Genomic DNA, 17,339 nt, shown 5'->3' on the forward strand with positions numbered 1-17,339 from the left:
GTTATATAATTAAATGTTATTTTTTCCATTCTGGCATTACTATTGCTGCTATTACTAGAGCTATTATTAATGTTATAATTATGACAGTGTAAATAAATTACAGTTTTCAAAAATATTGAAAATGCTATTTTCCATTACATTTTAGTTCTAGACACTTTTGTTAAAATAAATCAAGAATCACAAACAATGAAGAAACAGAACAAAGTGCAGACAGTTATAAACTGTGCAAGCAGAAAATAACGTGTTGGTTGAGCAGAATATGGAGCTCTGTGTGCTGTAGAGACTGTCCAGCAGCTGCAGCAGGCTTCACTCAGTGTCCACAATGTACAATACATTTGAACCACATCCAAACGCTTCTAAAAGATGGTCTTGGTTGGTGAAACGGATATGAAAACACGACACGGAGAGGTAAACTGATAAAAAAATAACTACAGTATTATTGGGCTATAGTTTAAACATTAAACGCAGAAATAACATTACGCATGTATATTAATACAGCTGTTCTCTGTCAGTTAAATCAGTTGATACACTGAAAAAAATGATTTAGGCCTCTATTAAATTAAACATAATTCAATTTAGTTTATTTTAAACAATTTAATTTAGTTGTTGATTTTATTAAATTATTATTAATCGGGTTTAAGTGAATTAGATGTGTTTTGAACCAATCTAAAGTAATTAATTAAAGTCTATTAGAAAAAATTATGTTAGCTTTGTGCGCATGCGCGTTATGTTCCGTTGCCTCGGCGCCAAAGCCCAAAGGAAGGTTTACAGAATCCAGTCAGATAGAAGCAGGACGCCACAGCCGGATTTCTGTACATCCATTTGCACAGTAAGTCACATTTTATATTGTACCAGACTGTTTATTAAAGAAAAACTTTGTGGGTAACATAAACGCATAAAATGGTCTCTCGTTCGGACTGTCTATTTTGGTCGTTTTTAAATTTCACAGCGACCAGCCGTCGAGCGCGCTCGCAAGTTAAGCTAACAGTTAACGTTACACACGGTTTGACAAATCTCGTTTTTATGTCGCAGAATATATTAAAGATTCTTTTTAGCAAGAATGTAGTTATGTAGACTTGATATATAATGTTTTTAATGAAGTAAACGGCTATTTTCAAGAGAATAAGCATTTTCTTTGATGTGACGACAGTGTCCGTGATCCGCCATTCCAAACGAAAAAAGCTTCGTTGCTAACGTTAGCTCAGTCCTTTGTGCATTTACCGTGGCTTTTACTATGGTTAACATTAAGCATGCGTTTAGATAGTTGTGAACGGACAGTACCATACTGATTTTGTTATAGAACGATTTGGTCTGGCGTTAGGGCACTAACGTTACTGACTGTCTTAGGAGGTTGTCGAATGTGTGCCCATACTGGCGTAACATTACCTTTTAACGTAAAGGGCGTCCATTTATAGTTCTTTATTTTTTTACGTGAGATGCTTTAATTATGTCTTTGGGGTTATAATGCACTTAATAGGCTAACTTATATTCACAGCAAGTGTTTATCAGCCACCGATAAACGTCCAGCGCAGGGGTTAACTTAATGTGACTTTTTCCATATTCATAAAGTGCCTTTTACATCAACGATAATGTAATTTAATTAAAATAATATCCTTTAAATAAGCTGAAGCAATCATTTAGTTGTTCAAACGTAAAACACATGCAGATGAGTGCTAAAACTTCATGGAAAATATTGTGGTTAAAATAAATTGACATTTTTAAGACATGGCGTTGAAGAATGGAATTTAATGCAGTGCTTTGACTGGTCTGAGACAGACTTTATATCGTATCAATCAGCCAGTGACGATTATCTTAATCATATTAATCACGTTCAGCAATTTGTTCAATAAGTAATTTATCTAAATGTATGTTGCCTAATATAATTAATCGGTAAACAATATGTTGATTAAGAAGTTGGTCATGTTGTAACTTGTGCTGAATTTTGAACCTAAATGATAATCATGTGCTTCCTTTTATTTGAGGTACTGTACAACAAGTTTCCTTTGCTGAGTTCCTTGGTCAGGGGTTTAAACACATTTTCTGTCCAGTACTGCAGTTGGAATTTTCCATCAACATTTTTATGGTAAGTAACTGCAAAACATTTATCACTACACATTACAGTAAACAGTTTCTTAACTGAATATGTTGCTCTGAAAAATCTAAATAGTCCCAAAAAAGGAAATTTACTCACTATTCACTCACCATGTTTCCATGGTCCCAAACCTTTGAGTTTCTTTTATCTGTTGAACACAAGACAAAATATTTTGAAGAGTGTTAGAAACCAGTAATCATTGACATTCATAGTAGGAAAAACATATTATGGAAGTCAATGGTTACCGGTTTTCATCATTTTTCAAATTATCTTATGTTGTGTTTATCAGAACAAAGAAACTCAAACAGGTTTGTGACAAGTAAAGAATAAGTAAATGTTATTGTTGCTTCCCTAGTTTTCACAGTACTAGGGTGCAGTAAGAGCACAAACACAGAGTTCAACTTTGATTCAACTCTGTAATTCTCTCAAGAGAGGCGACCAAAATGTCTGACCTGCCATAAAATGATTCGACTATCTGCCGACCAAGAGAGGTTATTCACCTTTTTTTTCCTCCTGTACATTGCATCAACACAGCACAGCAAATATCAAAGTTGAAATTTAATTTGATTCAAAGAAGTGTCGCATCAGAATTTGGCTCAAAATTGCACAATAGAAATTCGGCCTTAAGCCTGGTTTGTACTTCTGCGTTGAGTGATTGGCGTGACCTACTGCGCCTGCCCTGCGTGCAGCTGAGCACTTATACTTGTGCGCGCTGTTTGTGTTGTTCTACAATAACACTTACAAAAGCAGTAGGTTTATATGTTCCCTCTGTATGGAGTTTCTTCGCTTGGGTTTTGTTTTTTCTGAACACTACCTTAATGAACAAGCGGATAAAACTCGCTCATTCTGAGGCGGTAGCTGGCGGTCATGCAACAACTTTAATCATAAGGTAAACACAAAGCAACAGTTTCCACCTGGAGCTATTTCATGGGACTCTACACTTGTAAACACTAGCTCCAATGGGTTGGCGTGGCTCTCAACCCCGCCCACACACGTAAGCGCTACCAAGCCCACTAATAGAACGTGCGCTACGTGTTGTTGCGATGTGTAGTTACATTTTTGGAGAGATGCGCCACGGCAAGGGCTATTCAACTGCGCGCAGGCTGCGTCGGACCATACACGTGCATTTGACGCAGAAGTATAAATCAGCCTTTACATGTCTTTATCTTGGCTGAACATGTTAAATTACAAGGTAGTCGAAAAAAGAAATCACTTTAAATATAGTGTAACTAAACAAACTATTCACAAGTAAACAGTCAGTTGATTAAATAAATTTGAGTATCATTATAAATGTAATATACATGTAAGGGACAATCGTCAGATTTAGGTGTGTTAAAGGATAATAAGTGCACAACATCGAGGCAAAGTTTAATGTTTAGATTATTACTGCAAGTTGAAATTTAATATAGTTTTAATTTCTAAATATAACATTTTAAAAATAAATATATAGGCTATGTTCTGAATAATGCTCATGTCCATGCTTGTCATGCCACAAACATACTTATATTCTATGTATTTGACGATGCAGTCAATGCATGCACTGAAAAAAATATGCTTATAGGCTACCTTTACCTGCAGGTTTCGCTAGCTGGGCAAAACTTAGATAGGCTATTAATAATGGATATACATTAAATATGTATAATTTTATTTGTGAAAGCAAGAGAGAAACTTGTGGGAGTGCTGTAATAAAGGAGTCTCATGACTAACAGTTGTGCATTACGGTAACGTGTTTTATTCGGGACATGGCATATGACAAATAATCAATAACATTTGAGCTGGTTTCAGTTATTAATTCTTTTTATTTTTAAAAATATATTTATTTAACAGGTGGCGCAGTGGGAAGCGCTCTCACCTCACAGCAAGAAGGTCGCTAGTTCGATTCTCGACTGGATCAGTTGGCATTTCTGTCTGGAGTCTACATGATCTCCCCGCGTTCGCATGGGTTTCCTCCGGGTGCTCCGGTTTCCCCCACAAGTCCAAAGACATGCGCTATAGGGGAATTGGGTAAGTTAAATTGTCGTAGTGTGTGTGTGTAAATGAAAGTGTATGGATGTTTTCAAGTGATGGTTTGCAGCTGGAAGGGCATCCGCTGTGTAAAACATGCTGGATCAGTTGGCAGTTCATTTCGCTGTGGCGACACCAGATTAATAAAGGGATTAAGCCGAGAAGAAAATAAATTAATATTTATTTAACTTAATGTTAATATAACACTACTGATGATTTTTAGCTAAATCTGTGGTACATGGTGATCCAAATAATGGCAGCGAATGAGGATGGGTTTTTCAGTTTAAGAATAAAGTCCAAATCTAAAGCCATGGCTCCTGATGAAGGTCCTGTAAAGTGAAACGATTGGTCTGTGTAAGAAATTTAACATTATTTGCAATATTAGCATTAATCCACGGCCTGGTCAAACAGATGGTTTTTGGATTGTGAGACGTAGTTTAGACGAAGTTGTCGGCGATTCTTCCTATTGTAAAGTCATGCAATGTTCAAGTCCCTGTCGCCGATCCATCTTGCAGTGAAAATAAAGCAGCAACGACTACTTTCAAATTGAACTCGGCATTAGTTAATGAATAAACTTAGAGACCTGGATATCGACACGTCTCTCTGCAACTGGATTATGGACTTTCTGTCTAAAAGACCTCAGAATGTTAGATCAGGCCACATCTGCTCCACCATCTTCACACTCAACCCTGGTGTACCACAGGGCTGTGTGCTGAGCCTCTTCCTCTACTTCTTTTTTACTATCAACTGTAGGCCTGTGAAAAGATCCAACATCATCATCAAATTTGCAGATGACACCACAGTGATTGGTCTAATCAGCAATAATGATGAGACGGCCTACAGGGAGGAGATACATCATCTGTCCACTTGGCCACTACCAAGCCGACCAATCACAGAGCTTGTGCTACGTGTCGTTGCGATGTGTAGTTACATTTTTTGAGAGGTGCACGTCAGCGACGGCCACGGCAAAGGGCTATGCGTTAGCACCGTAGCATTGGCGTGCGTTTGACGCAGAAGTATAAATCAGCCTTAAGGAACAACACTTTCCTCAGAGCTATCCCTTTTTTAACTCTATCCCCCACTAATTATTTTGCCCTCCTAATACACCCCCACTGTCCTCATAACTTGTACTCCTCATTATCATTGCACTATTTAACATTTGCACATTTAAAAATTACACATTCATTGCACTACATTAGACTGATTCATTCATTTGAACTATACATATACTGTACACTTGTAATTGTTTATCTACCTGTACACTTCTGATTATTAATAGCAACCTGTACATATAATAATTTATTTAAAATTTCTGTTTATAGCTAATACAACCTGTATATAATGTTGATAGTACATCCATCTGTAAATATCACTAAAGTTTTTCTATATCTGCACTTTATAACTTATACCTGTATCCTGCACTTGCTGCTATTGCACTGCTGGTTAGACCTAAACTGATTTTCGTTGCATTGTACTTGTACATGTGTAATGACAATAAAGTTTAATCTAATCTAATACATTTCTTAACGTTTTCCAATTTGTCATTTATGTATTTAGCTAATCAAATTTGTATTATTTACAGACAACCAATGTCCATGTCAAAAGAGCGTCTATTCTTCAAGCTCTCTTTACCTACCTTGGTGAGGATGAGGCATGCCTGGTGAAAGAATACATGGTGAGTGCATCATAGTACTAGTGCTTGCACCTGGGCTATAAGAAAGAACTGCTTTGTTCAGAGGCTGAGGGTGGGGTTACAGTGGCCAATGAGACAAACAGAAACTTTTTTGAGTGCCATATTTGAATTAATAGGTGAACCTAATGTTGAACACATTATGGTCTATTCAAATCACATTGCGCTGCACAAACACTTGCTAGATTCGTGCAAGTAAGTTGCATACTAATTCAATGCAAAAGTATGAATAGAACAATGAACAAAATATTTTAATATCTCAAAAACAAAATTAATAATTTTAAAGAATTTGAAAATAGCGTTTTCACTGTGTCAATGGCTTTTTTCTTTTTTTCAAATGCTTTCTATTTCCATATATTTATACATGAAGTTAAAAAAAAATGCCATTGGTCACTACACGCGTAAGAGCAACCTATTATCTTTTGCCTCAAACTCTTGCATTGTAATGGTAATACACACTGTTATTGAACCGTGAGAAAACTATCAGCTTGTTGAGTGTGACATCACATCGCTTGACTATATCAAATAGTATTGGGAGACTCAACAAATGGTAATAATAAACATTTACAAAGCGATGTAATACTTTTTGAAAATCACAATATGTGCCTAATATTAGTATGCCTAAAAATACTAAATGATTAAAAGTTGCATATGTTTCTTAATCCTTTGACGTTCTCAGCATTGGGTTCAGATCTGTGTTTGACCCCAGAGATATTCATTGTTTAATACAGGGGTGGTGTCCAAGCTTGGTCCTGGAGGGCCTGTGTCCTGCTAAGTTTAGTTCCAATTGCAATTCCAAGTCCAATTAGACACACCTATGCTAGCTAATCAAGCTCTTACTAGGTGATCTAGAAACTATCTTACCTCAACACACCTGCAAGGATGAGCTAAAATCGGCAGAACACTGGCCCTCCAAGAAGGAGTTTGGACACCCCTGTTTTAGTCTTTCTAAACAGTATTATTATTTCTAAATTACAAACAAATAGACACAGAATTACAAGTAAACCACTTTTTTTCAAAAAAATTTATGTTTATGTTAAGATTAAAATTGCTGTTTAAAAGCAACTTGACTTGTATTACATTTTTAGGTCAATAGGTGGCCGTACTAACAATCAAAAATGTATTGCTGAATAATTCTTCAAAAATGTTTAATCTAATAATGAAACATGACGTTTTTTTAAAGTATGAATTCAAGTTTTAAATTTGTATATTTACTTATACATTTAAAATATACTTAATATATTTAAATTATTTTGGTTTAATTAATGACACGTAAAAATACTAATTAAATAAATATACATGTCTATTAATTTGTCCAATTAAATTTGTTTTATTATCATTGTACTTTTTTTTTATTATTTGCAGAGGTCCTGTGGGTCTTTGAAAAGTCTTAAGTATTAAATTAGATTTTTACAATTTAAGGTCATAAAAAGTCTTAAATTTGAGAGGTCTTAAATTTTGCATCAAGGTGTGACATTTCTACTGAATTTCATTCGCTGATGTTTATTTTACTTGTGCACAATTATTCTTAAGCCTTGTGTGCTGTTGAGAATATTAATTTGGAGACAGATTTCTTTGTTTGAGCTCATGAAAGTGAGACTTTTGCACACATTGTTTTGAAAGTTGCTTATTTACATTTTTTCAGATATATAGTAAACATAGTAAGTGTATTTATGCACACATACACACACACACACACACACTATCATTTACTGTTTATACTCCAAAGAACTCAAAAAATATAAAAGCCAGAAACTTTTTTGCACAGGACTATCTAAATGGTTATGCTGTCAACTGATCATCAACAGTAAAAATGACAAAATATACATTTACCAAAAAGGGAAGATAACCAGCAACAATGCGTGATTACATGCTGTCATGGATTTGCATCCAAAAAATGTTTTAATGGAAGTCAATGGGGCAAAAAAAACAGCAACTAACATAAGGAAAGGGTAATAAATTTAAATAATACAGAAGGGTTAAGGTGAACAATTGTGACCGGGTATATTGATATACAGTGGGTCTGATCAGAAGGTATTTCCACATTCAAGTGGCCAAATCTGTGGTTTTCAAGCCTTAAACCTTGGGTAATATTATTTAAATAATAATGCAATAATGCTTCCTTGACATTATATTTAGTTTTCAACATATTACTGTATTGTTTGCCTTTCAATTATTTTTTCCAAAATTATTTTTAGTTAGTCTTAAAAGATCTTAAATTTACCCTGATAAAACCTGAATAAACCCTGTAAATAATTGTGAAGAAGTCGTACTTGCAGATCATGCACAAATATATGTATGCCAATATGCAATCATAAATGATTGTTATAATATTTCACAGGTATCAATGTGGGTGTGGGGAGGGCCGTTAAGGTTTTGGTTTTATTTACATTTGATTTCTTCTGACTTTTTACAAAATATGTTTCAAAAACAATGTCTAATAATGGTTTCTTTTTATTTAAATATAGGGCAATCAAAAAGAAGAATTTTTGAAGGACCTGACAAACACCGCCATGGCCATATGTGTCATCAAAAAGGAAAGAGGAGATTATGAGGACATTGGCATCGTTGTGGATGGAACAGTGATTATTGAACAGATAAAATCTGTGCACTGATGTTGGGGGCAATTTATGTGCTTGATTTGGCCTACCCAAAAGAACTCAAATACTATTACGAGTTTGCCCAAAAAGTGCAAATGAACTCTGACAAGCTCTCCTCAAAGGTTCTCATACTGGAAAACAGTGTGATACTGTAATTTTAAGCATTGAAGTGTTAATAAATGCTCAACAACCAAATGTATATCATATACAAATTGCAGTTTAGTGTAGGAATTGTTTAATAAGTGAATTCAGTTTTCTTTGTGTGGAAAATTAATTAGCTGTAGGAACTTGTTTTAAATGGTGTGCGTGTGTGTGTGTGTGTGTGAGAGAGAGAGAGAAAGAGCATGTGCATTCTATAAACTTTGTATTTATTCCATTTCATACAACTTGTAGTTGCTCAATTTGTTAATGAGTTAATTTTTTAAGTTAATTAGTTGATTATTTTGTGTATTGGGGTGTGTGTGTGTGTCATAAGGATTGCCGTTTGCTCCAAGACTTCATACAGTTTTCTTTTATGTGTTGGTTTAAATTAAATGTGCTGTACAAACTGTTTATTGTGTTATGGTGTGCTGCTAAAGCATTTTTAGGCAGTGATTTATGTTTTGTTAAAAAATGCATCTTAAAAAGTCATTAAAATGAATTCAAAACAAATGTGGTCAAGTGTCATTTCAAAGTGTATTTGCAAGCAATTTAATGATCATTTTAGACATCAAAAATAAATAGATATAAGTAGGAATAACATAATTAAATTATAGTGAACTAAATGAATTTCATTAGATAAATGTAACTAAATAAAATTGATTAAATCCAACTTATTTTGATTGTTTAAATCCAACACATATAAATTGAGTAAATCCAACCTAATTTGATTGTTTAAATCCAACACATATAAATTGAGTAAATCCAACCTAATTTGATTGTTTAAATCCAACACATATAAATTGAGTAAATCCAACTAAAATTGTTTGCTTAAACTTAACCCAATTCAATTATTTGCAACAGCTTGCCTTAAAAAAATTAAGTAAATCCAATGAATCATTTTTTTCAGTGTAGTTGAAATTCAAATTTTTAACCCAACTGGTTGAGTTATTAAATAAATAACCAAAAAAAGGTAAAAACAACAACAAAGCACTAAATATTTAACTCAACCATTGGGTTAAATAAATAACTCAACGTTTTTAGGGTGAATCTCATACCGACCCATGCCTACAATGGGTATAATGTTCAAAGCTGAAATGCGTAATAGTAAACTGATGCAAAGTGAGCAAATGTAAAACTGATACTGTTTATACATTAATTGCAAAAGAGTTTAAATGTGCCACGTTATATAGAATTTGTTGAGTATTTTTGTTAGTCCTAATTAGTCAAAATTGTCTGCTATACTGTCCTTTAGGTATGTGCAAGATTTTCTTTAGTTTTTTTTTTAGGACAGCAGTATCTACAGCAGAAAAGATATCCAAAGATTCAGTTTTAAATAGTAAAGAAATCTTTGTTTTAGAAAATAATGAAGACAGCAGAAGTCAATGATTCATTTAGCCTGACATGTTTACTGCTCCAAAATATTTGAAATGTTTCTTAAAATAAAATGTATTGTGTTCAAAGGGAAAACAAAAGTTTATTTTTATTTTTTTATTGTTATTATTATTTTTTTTACCAGGACATTTAAAAAGAACATATTTTAGAGCAGTAATCACAACATCGTGAAACTGGGATATTTTTATCCAAGGTTATCATACCGTCAGAATATTATACTGGCCCATGCCTAAATAAATTTGATTTAATTTCACATTATTAGATGAATAATTTTTCAATTTTAGTTTCTGAAAATCCTTTTATTTGTGTGTTTCTCACAAAAAAATATACCTTTTTAGTCACATATGAATCTTGACGCTCTCTGAAATCAGTTGATGGAAAGAAAAGCACGATTTAGTCAATTAATAATCCCGTCAACTAATGAGAACACGTTCAAAATGCAGATTGTGAGCACATTTTCAAAATCTCACCGGCACACAAATCAATCTTAATTATAATAAAAAATGTTAATTATAAAAAAATTGATTTCAATAAATATCTTCCAAGAACTACTTTCGTTTGCATATTTTATTTTTGTCAGCAGCTTTCAAACTTGATGTTCTGCTATTATGTACCTGCCCTTAAAAAAAGCAAAGAAAAAACCTTCTTCCATCCAGTTATTTCTTTCTCCGAGGAGTGACAGCGGAGTCATAACACTTTTACTAATGCTCAGCCTGCAGCTTCAAACCAGCCTGCTCTGGGAACCGCTTCCTCATTTTCTTCTCATTACAAAAGAATGTGTGGGTTTGAGTCGAGGCAAGAGATGGGATGGAGAAAGAGAGAAGGGGGGATTTGTTTGTGCGCTTAAAGCATCGTGCATCAGCTGTGGCGCTGAGCCCCTCCTCGATGCAAGCGCACAATAACAGACAATGAAATGATAAGGAGTTATGACTGTTTATTGTTGCCGTTTGGAGCAGTAGGGGTCTATGCTTACAGCCCCGGGGCAGAGAAAAGGGTCTGCGATGCATAATAATGGTGAGCAGCACAGATGTGTTTACAGGAAGTCTTCGTCAAACAGTGTGAGGTTTCACTGTTTGCGAGGGTTGATGCTTCGCTCTTAACTGGTGACATGCTGTGGGTCAACAAAGTTTGCGATGGAACGGTGTGAAGTGGGTGACTGGGCGGTTCATTTAGTCTTGGATGCTAGTCGTTCATTCATTCATTCATTTTCTTTTCGGCTTAGTCCCTTTATTAATCAGGGTTCGCCACAGTGGAATGAACCACCAACTTATTCAGCATATGTTTTACGCAGTGGATGTCCTTCCAGCCACAAACTATACATCCTACATTCAGAAATCTCTCACTTGTAATATGCGAGCATATTTACTGTACAAAACTTGTCAGTGAACTATGAGGGCAAAAACATCAAATAAATAGATTAAATTATCGTTCATTAATTGTAATCGAGTTAAAATGTTTAATTAATTTATTAATTTTGATTTTAGGCCCCATCTCACCAGCCCTACCTTTTTAGATCAAACAAAATGTATTTCACAAAAAAAAAAAACATAAATAAATAAATAAATCAACAACAACAGTGCCCTCTAGTGGATTTGTCATCTTAAACATGCAACAAAGTATAACCGGAGCAAAGCATTTTACGTTTCACAAAAATGTAGGCTGAGGCATGTATTTCTAATGAGCCTGGTTATTTTCAATATTTATGTATCCGACAGATACTGTCATCCAGAGGGACTTCATTCATGGTATATATTTTATTGGTTTGAGGCTTGAGCTTTCGCTGAAAATAAAACCTTTGACCTTGGTGTGCAGTTTCAGTGGAGTGAGATGCTGAGCTTTACTTTTCTGCCGTGGGGCAGACAGATAGACTGCATAGATTAATAGACAGAGAGGTCTTTAGATAGATAATCCATGTATGAAAATAGATACAGACATGTACTTATTCAGCCTACACTACTGTACTAAACAATACTGAAAATGTTTACATTTAAAAGACTTTTAGATTGGTATTTAAATTTTTGCCTTTGAAGGAGGAATGGATGGACCTGTATGTATGGATGGATTGATGGATAGATGGCAGGAAGATTGATAAAAATATGTACAGAATAATAGAGGGATAAACAGACATGGGTGGATGGACAAAATAAATATGCACGGATGGATGGATGGAGACAGAGAGAGATAGATGGATGGATGGACGGATGGACAGACGGACTGATGGATGATGGATGGATGGATACAGAGATAGACAAATAGATGGATGTATAGATAGATGGATAGATAGGTGGGTGGATGGATGATGGATAGATGGGTGGGTGGATGGATGGATGGATATGTACAGACAAAGATAGACAGATATATAGATGGATGGATGGATGGATAGATAGATGGATGATACAGACAAAGATAGACAGATAGATAGATGGATGGCAATTATTGAAATGAGTCAAAGACAGAGAGAGACAGAGAGATTTAGATGCATAGATGAATAGATAGATGGATGGATGGATGGATGGATGGATACAGACAAAGATTAATGGATAGATAGATAGACGGACGCACAGGCGGATGGACAGCAGGGCCGGAGTGGGACTCCTTTTCAGCCCTGGAGTTTCAAGTCTTAGACCGGCCCACCTCAGTTTACGACTGACTATAAAATAGTCATTTCCAATTGAGTTTCTAATGACACTATCACACCTTTTACAAGAAAACAGCTGCTTTAGAACTTCAAATATTCAACAACCCTAACAGTATTATATGTTTTAATAAAAGTGAAAAAAAAGATTATTATAATTACTCAGGTGAGGATCGAACACGGGTCGGCGGCGTCGTATCGCAAAGCACTTTTATTGAGCAGGTGTAATATTAATTGATATTAATTATTTGAATTCTTATATTCAGATATAGAATATACAGACAGACATAGCTAGAGATAAAGACAGATGGATGGATAGATACAGACAAAGACAGACAGATAGATGAATGGATGGATGGCAATTATTAAAATGAGTCAAAGTGGGATGGATGGATGGATGGATAGATGCAGACAAAGATTAGTGGATAGATAGATGGACGGACGCACGGACAGACGGATGGACAGACAGACAGACATAGCTAGAGATAAAGACAGATAGATGGATGGATTGATGGATTTATTGATACAAAGATAGACAGACAAGACAGACAGACAGACAGACAGACAGACAGACAGACAGACAGACAGACACAGACAGACAGACAGACAGACAGACAGACAGATAGACAGATAGATAGATAGATAGATAGATAGATAGATAGATAGATAGATAGATAGATAGATAGATAGATAGATAGATAGATGGATGGATGGATACAGATAAAGATACACGGATGGATGTATGAATGATAGATGGATATCAAGATAGACAAATAGATGGATGGATGGATGGATGGATGGATTCAGACAAAGATAGATAGACAGACAGACAGACAGACAGACAGACAGACAGACAGACAGACAGACAGACAGACAGACAGATAGACAGATAGACAGATAGATAGATAGATAGATAGATAGATAGACAGACAGATAGATAGATAGAGATAAAGATACACGGATGGATGTATGGATGATAGATGGATATCAAGATAGACAAATAGATGGATTTAGAGATGGATAGATGGATGGATGGATGGATGGATGGATGGATAGATGGATGGATGGATTCAGACAAAGATAGATAGACAGACAGACAGACAGACAGACAGACAGATAGACAGATAGATAGATAGATAGATAGATAGATAGATAGATAGATAGATAGATAGATAGATAGATAGATAGATAGATAGACGAACAAACATAGCTAGAAATAAAGACGGTTGGATAGATGGATACAAACAAAGATATATGAATGGATGGACAGACCAACAGACAGACAGAGAGACAGACAGAGAAATAGAAAGAAAGATAGAGACAGGTGAGGTAGAATTGTTGTTTTTTTTACAGTGAAGTTTTTTACAACTGAAACATGAACAAAATAAGCTCATCTTTTTATATAAGCAACAAAAGACTGAATTTATGCTTTCTTTCCAACTTGCTGATGGCGGCCTTCATCTCATCCCTGTAACAGCGCACGACAGAGATGTTAAGTGTCGACGAGATGATGCTGAGGGCCAAAGGACTGCTGTTTTTTTGGTAGGAGGTGAGATTGTGGATTTCAAGCAGCAGGAGGCCGCAGTAATGAGCCTGTTTCTCTTTCTGCCCACTTCTGCGATACCCTCTCTTAACCCCAGATTGCTCCAGGTTCTCTACAATATGGCACCTCTATTTCCATTATCCCTCCACCTGCGTGGAGTAGAAGCAGCTCAGATTAAATAAAGGTTTGAAACACGCACAAAAAAAAAAAATCTATTGGCTGAAGCGCAGGCAGGAAACAGGAGGCTACTTACCATACAAAGTGCTACTGGCTGGGCAGTGAGCCGGTGCGACTCGTTGGCCCATTTTAATAGCTCGTTCAGTCGAAAGCTCGTTTAGTCAGAGATCTCACACACAGCCTGAAAGAAACCGAGCCACGCAAACCCCCACCTGTGGCAGAGAAAAAAAATCTCTCGTCCCCGCCAGATTGCAAACCTACTCTTAATGATGATTCAGTGCGAGCGAGTTGGAAAAACTGCCCTCCTCGCTTTATAATTTATAAGCATTTCTGTGTTTGTAGGTGTCTGTGGCCGGGGGCTTGTGTGCTGCATGTGGCCACATTAGCATGTGAATGTGCACTGAAATAGCTGTAAGTGACTGCTCAATTTGTACATGATTAAGAGGTTTGAAATGATTGTCCAACAGGTTTTAAAAGCTTATGTACAGGCGATGACAGGATCTGATTGCAAAGGCTTGGAAAAACAGTAGGATCACAATTAAAGCTATTGCTGTAGAGTGATATGTTACTGATATGTTAGTAACAGGTTCATCATCAACAAAGATTGTTTACTAAGGACATATTTATTTAATTACACTTTTTAACCACTTACAATGATAACACCATTGTTGTTTTCTGTTGAACACAAACTAAGATGTTTTGAAGTATGTTGGAAACTGGTAACCATTGATTTCTATATTAGGGAAACTAATACTTTGGAGGTCAGTGGCTACTGGTTGACAAAGGTTTCATTTTAGGTGAACTGTCCTTTTAAGAAAATCGTTTATCATTCATTCATTCATTCATTCATTCATTCATTCATTCATTCATTCATTCATTCATTCATTCATTCATTTTCTTTTAGCTTATTCCCTGATTATCAGGGCTCGCCACAGCAGAATGAACCGCTAAATTAGTTTATTAATGGAATATTTATTTGATTACATTTTTTAACCATTTACATTCACGAGACCACTGTTGTTCATACACTGTATTAAATCATGGGTTCTTTTTTCTCTTAAACACAATTTAAGATGTTTTGAAGAATGTAGGACACTGGTAACCATTGACTTCTATAGTGGAAAGACCAAGACTTTGGAGGTCAATGGCTACTGGTTGACAAAAGTTTCATTTTAGGTAAACTGTCCCTTTAAGAAAATTTTCATCACTCATTCATTTATTTTCTTTCGGCTTATTCCCTGATTATCTGGGCTCGCCACAGCGGAATGAACCGCCAAATTAGTTTATTAATGGAATATTTATTTTATTACATTTTTTTAACCGTTTACATTTATGAGACCTATGTTGTTCATACACTGTATTAAATGTATGGGTTCTTTTTTCTGTTTAACACAAAATAAGATGTTTTGAAGTATGTTGGAAATCGGTAACCATTGACTTCTATAGTGGAAAGACCAAGATTTTGGAGGTCAATAACTACTGGTTGACAAAGGTTTCATTTTAGGTGAACTGTCCTTTTAAGAAAATCGTTTATCATTCATTCATTCATTCATTCATTCATTCATTCATTCATTCATTCATTTTCTTTTAGCTTATTCCCTGATTATCAGGGCTCGCCACAGCAGAATGAACCGCTAAATTAGTTTATTAATGGAATATTTATTTGATTACATTTTTTAACCATTTACATTCACGAGACCACTGTTGTTCATACACTGTATTAAATCATGGGTTCTTTTTTCTCTTAAACACAATTTAAGATTTTTTGAAGAATGTTGGAAACCGGTAACCATTGACTTCTATAGTGGAAAGACCAAGATTTTGGAGGTCAATGGCTACTGGTTGACAAAAGTTTCATTTTAGGTGAACTGTCCCTTTAAGAAAATTATCACTCATTCATTTATTTTCTTTTGGCTTATTCCCTGATTATCTGGGCTCGCCACAGCGGAATGAACCGCCAAATTAGTTTATTAATGTAATATTTATTTTATTGCATTTTTTTAACCGTTTACATTTATGAGCCCTATGTTGTTCATACACTGTATTAAATGTATGGGTTCTTTTTTCTGTTTACCACAAAATAAGATGTTTTAAAGTATGTTGGAAATCAATAACCATTGACTTCTATAATAGGGAAAACTAATATTTTGAAGGTCAATGGCTACTGGTTGACAGAGGTTATATTTTAGGTGAACTGTCCCTTTAAGAAAATTGCTTATCATTCATTTTCTTTCGGCTTAGTAACTGATTATCAGGGTTTGCCACAGCGGAATGAACCACTAACATTGTTTATTAATGCAATATTTATTTAATTACACATTTTAACCTCTTAAAATTATGAAACCACTGTACAAAATGCTGCTTTTTATGTTGAACACTAAATAGGATGTTTTGAAGAATGTTGGAAACCGGTAACCATTGACTTCTATAGTCGGAAAAACTAATACTTTGGAGGTCAATTGCTACTGGTTGACATAAGTTTCATTTTAGGTGAACTGTCCTTTTAAGAAAATTGCTTATCATACATTCATTCATTTTTTTTCGGCTTAGTAACTTATTATCAGGGCTCGCCACAGCAGAATGAACAGCCAACTATTCCAGCATATGTTTTAAGCAGCGGATGCCCTTCCAGCTGCATACCAGTACTGGAAAAGAAAGCTGTTTATTAATAGAATATTTATTTTAACCACATAAAATGATGAAATGACTGATCTTTATACACTGAACAAAATGCTGTTTTTTTCTGTTGTACACAAAATGATAAAAATGAAAAGATGTTTTGAAGAATGTTGGAAAATGGTAATCATTGAATTCTATAGTAGGCAAAATTAATACTTTGGAGTTCAATGGCTACTGGTTAACAAAAGTTTCATTTTAGGTGAACTGTCCTTTTAAGAAAAATGTTCATCATACACTTTTACCTAAAAAAGCCTAAATAGTATGTTGTCCAACAGCAGCAATATTTGTCAAACTGTAGAGTGTCCTCTGCTTGTTGCTGTATATGGGTGGAGAAATACACAAGGGTGAAGGGTTAAGAAGCTTGACGAGTGCTGTTATTTGCAGGA

The 17,339-nt window shown here is 35.1% G+C and overlaps 1 protein-coding gene and 1 long non-coding RNA gene across 2 annotated transcripts in view; both read left to right on the forward strand.

Annotated features, from left to right (window-relative positions):
• Window positions 1-17,339, forward strand: part of rtn4rl1a (reticulon 4 receptor-like 1a) — a 235,371-nt gene that overhangs the window by 2,674 nt on the left and 215,358 nt on the right. The window lies entirely within an intron of this gene.
• Window positions 728-9,037, forward strand: si:dkey-62k3.5. The gene is given in 5 exon segments (NR_170239.1): window positions 728-829; window positions 1,983-2,083; window positions 3,920-4,096; window positions 5,679-5,771; window positions 8,255-9,037. It is a non-coding gene; the product is annotated as a si:dkey-62k3.5 (long non-coding RNA).

Source organism: Danio rerio, chromosome 10 (genome assembly GCF_049306965.1).
Source record: "Danio rerio strain Tuebingen ecotype United States chromosome 10, GRCz12tu, whole genome shotgun sequence".
NCBI classification, from domain to species: Eukaryota; Metazoa; Chordata; class Actinopteri; order Cypriniformes; family Danionidae; genus Danio; species Danio rerio.